Source organism: Elephantulus edwardii, unplaced genomic scaffold (assembly GCF_000299155.1).
Source record: "Elephantulus edwardii isolate Elephantulus edwardi_28Jun2011 unplaced genomic scaffold, EleEdw1.0 scaffold00045, whole genome shotgun sequence".
Lineage (NCBI taxonomy): Eukaryota > Metazoa > Chordata > Mammalia > Macroscelidea > Macroscelididae > Elephantulus > Elephantulus edwardii.
In genome coordinates, this window is record NW_006399795.1 from 4224661 (window position 1) to 4228465 (window position 3805).

Below are 3805 nucleotides of genomic sequence, written 5' to 3' on the forward strand. Positions count from 1 at the left end.
CAAAGCCTCTGCAAAATGCTGCTTGAACTTCAGGCAGTTCTCTATCTTTGTATTGTTCTAGCTGTTTTTGAATGATTTTCAGCGGTATTTTGCTAGCATGTGATATTAATGATACTGTTCAATAGTTTCCACAGTTCTGTTGGATCACCTTTCTTGGGAATGGGAACAAATATGGACCTCTTTCAATCTGTTGGCTAGACAGCTGTCCTCCAAATTTCCTGACATAGACTGGTGAGTGCATCCAAGGCTGCATCTGTTAATTGAAACAAGTAAATTAGTATCCCATTGATTGCTGGGGCCTTATTTTTTGCCAATGCCTTCAATACAGCTTCCACTTCCTCCTCATTAACATTGGCTCCTGTTCACATGGTACTTCCTGAAATTTTTCAGTGTCAGTCAGTTCGTTTTGTACAGTGATTCTATATGTTCCTTCTATCTTCTTTTCATGCTTTCTGGGTCATTCAATATATTACCAATAGCATCTTTCAATATTGTGACTTGAGGCTTAAATTTGTTTTTCAGTTCTCTCAGCTTGAGAAATTCAGAGTTTCTCTTTGCCTGCAACAGTTCAAAGAAAAAAATTTTTCATCACTTTCCTTTTTCTTTTTTTTTTTAGAATTGCCATATAATGTTTATTCCATCAATTTAAGTAGAAGTGTCTCATGGAGCTAAACACTTAAAGACTTTAAATAAAAGGCAATAAGCAGTATGTACACAAAATGATTATTCCATAAATATGTACATTACAAGAGGAAAAAGTGGAGAATTACTAAGACTTGGAAATTGCTACAAGTGGGATAATCCTCTTTCCTGAGACATTTTCAGTTAGAAACCACACAGTTTTTAACATGAAAATAATTGTAGAAGTAGAACTGAAATATTTAGTTTTCCATTTCTTACTGTTTAAAGGACCCAGTAAGTCATAAAGAGTCCAAGATTTCAGGGAGCAACTATTCAGTTAGTTTTTAATATCAGCTTTTTCTTCAGCTCTCATGATGAAACGAAATTTACTTACAGAAAAATAAGAAAGAGTATGATAAGAGGTATAATTAAAAATTCCAGTTCATTCTCCTCTGTAGATACTGGTTAGCCATTCCAGTTCTTTACAATTGTCCATGCTCAGTGCCTCAGCCTTTCTTCGAAGCCTCTCATCACAGTATACTTTTGCTGCATATTGCATATCTGTTTTTTGATGTTGTTCTTTCCAGCAATTATTTCGAATATTAGTCACATAATCTTCTTTAACATTCTTTTCTATTTTTTTGTAATAACATTCCTTTATATTCATTTTTAAAGTCCTTGTTGACATAATAAATAACATGCACGTTTTCAGTCTGCATTTTAATAGTTTGTCCTGATGCAGATCTGGGATATAAGGAATAAGGAGGATTAGAGACCATCAACTGGTTTAATAGTGATAGCAGTATCAATACAATGATGGGCATCAGCTGGATAAATACAGAAAAACCACCATCTCCTCTTTCATCTTCTCTCTCATGTCCACTATGTCGATGCTGATGGCTATAACCAGCTCGTCCGTTTGAAAATGAATGTACACTACAGAACTGGAAATAACCTGTAGGTCTCTTCCGCCTCCAGTGGCCAGCTCCGAAGTGGCAGCGGCCAAAATGGAGTTCAATCCTTTCGTGACTTCTGACCGGAGCAAAAACCGTAAAAGGCACTTCAATGCACCCTCTCACGTTCGAAGGAAGATTATGTCTTCTCCTCAGACCAAGGAGCTGAGGCAGAAATACAACGTGCGGTCCATGCCCATCTGGAGGAAATCCTCCACCAAAGAACATATTAAACAAATCTTCTGGAGTTATATCTGCTTCACAACCTCGATGGAAGTTAAATCTGCCATTGCTTTGGTGATTATAACCTTGTTCTTCATTGCCTGTGAGGTCATATTGTTTTCGTTTTTCTGGATTGCTTAAAACAGCATATGCATTCCCAATCTTTTTAAAAGCATCTGTTGCTCCAGGTGCATGGTTTTTGTCTGGATAAAACTTCAAAGCAAGCTTTCTATAAGCTTTTTTCAAATCTTCATCACCAGCATCTTTTGTAACGCCAAGGACTTCATAGTAATTTTTACATTTGTTTATGCTGAGAACTCCATCTTTGGTGTAGCCTTTTCCACTTTCACCACTACCCGATGTGCTGTCCTTTGTGCAGTTAGTCTTGTTCTGAACACCACCACTTGATGATTTTCGCCAGTGAGGGCTATTTCCAGCTGTGCTTCCATTTTTCATAATTATTTCCAATAGTGCGCGGGCCGAAGGCAGCGGGTAGAGCTTTTCAGCCTTCTGCAGGAACCGCTGGGCCTTCTCACGGTTGCGGGCGTTCAGGGCCTCCCGGGAGATCTCGACACATTTCTCCGCCTCATCCCGGTTCCCCTCCATTGCTTGCGCCTTCTTCCGTTTCCTCATCACTTTTCTTTATTCATGGTCTACCTTTCACAGGCATACGAAGTAATTGGTTTGAGTCTGACACACTTTAGTCTTTAAGCTGACATACTCAGTCTTTATCTTTTTTTTTAATTAATTAAATCAATTTATTAATTATATAGTCTATAAATACTGTAACTAATATTTAACTACTTATCATTTAATACTGGGAATATGGAATGTGTATAAGCTTGAATGTTGAAAAACAAGAAATTTTGAAAAATGAGATGGAATGCTTGAGCATCGACATTCTAGACATTAGTGAGATAAGATGGACTAGCTTTGTCCACTTTGAATCAGATAATCATATTGTATACTATGCTGGGAATGAATAACAGAAGAATGGTGCTGTATTCATACTCAAAAAAGTAAATGTCAAGTTCTATCCTGAAATATAATGTTGTGAGTGATAACAAACAAGGAATAATAATTCAATTATACACTCCTACATCTAGAACAAAAGAGGAAGAAATGGAAAATTTTACCAAATATTGCACTCCAAAATTGACTTAACATGAAATCAAGATGCATTTTTGATAATTTGTGAATAGAATTCCAAAAGTTGGAAACTGTGAAGAAGGAATGTTGTTTTGTTGTTCTTTATCTTTTTTTTAAATTTTTTTAATTATTTTTGTATGCGTGTACCGTCAAATCAGATCTGACTGGTACAGGAGGAGATTGCCCCTCCTTCCCCGGCAGAGCATCTAGTGGATTTGAACCGTGCGCCTCTGAGATTGTAGTTGCAGCTCCTTGCCACTAGGCCACCAGAGCGCCCCTTGTTCTTTATCTTTTTAAAGAGGTCCATGACAACAGATTTACCCAATGCAATTATGTTCTTTGGTTTTTTGATTGCTCCTTTTTTTTTAAAAAAAAATTTCTTTTCTTATTTTTTGTATGTGTACCGTCACATTGGATCTGACTGGTACAGGAGGAGATTGCCCCTCTTTCTCCAGCAGAGCATCTGGTGGATTTGAACCATGTGCTTTCAAGATTGCAGTGCAGCTTCCTGCCACTAGGTCACCAGAGCTCCCTTTTGATTGCTCCTTTTATGGAATTGCGTCTCAACATCAAGAAGATAAAAATCTTCACCACTGAACTGATAAGCAGTATCATGATAGATGGAAAAAAGACTGAAATAGTCAACACTTTGATCTAACTAGGACCCACAATCTCTTGGCACCTGCAGTCAGGAGACATGTTGCACTGGGCAAATCCACTGTCAGATATCTCTCCAAATTACAGAGGAGCAATATTATCTGTTTGAAGACTCAGGTGCACCTGATTCAAGCTCTAACATTTCCAATCACTTGCTTTGCATCTGAGAACTAGATAATGACTAAGGATGACGGAAGAACTGA

At 37.6% G+C, this 3805-nt stretch overlaps 1 pseudogene; it reads right to left on the reverse strand.

Moving 5' to 3' along the window:
- Positions 1–1063: 1063 nt before the first annotated feature.
- Positions 1064–2402, reverse strand: LOC102863214 (annotated as a pseudogene).
- Positions 2403–3805: the final 1403 nt, after the last annotated feature.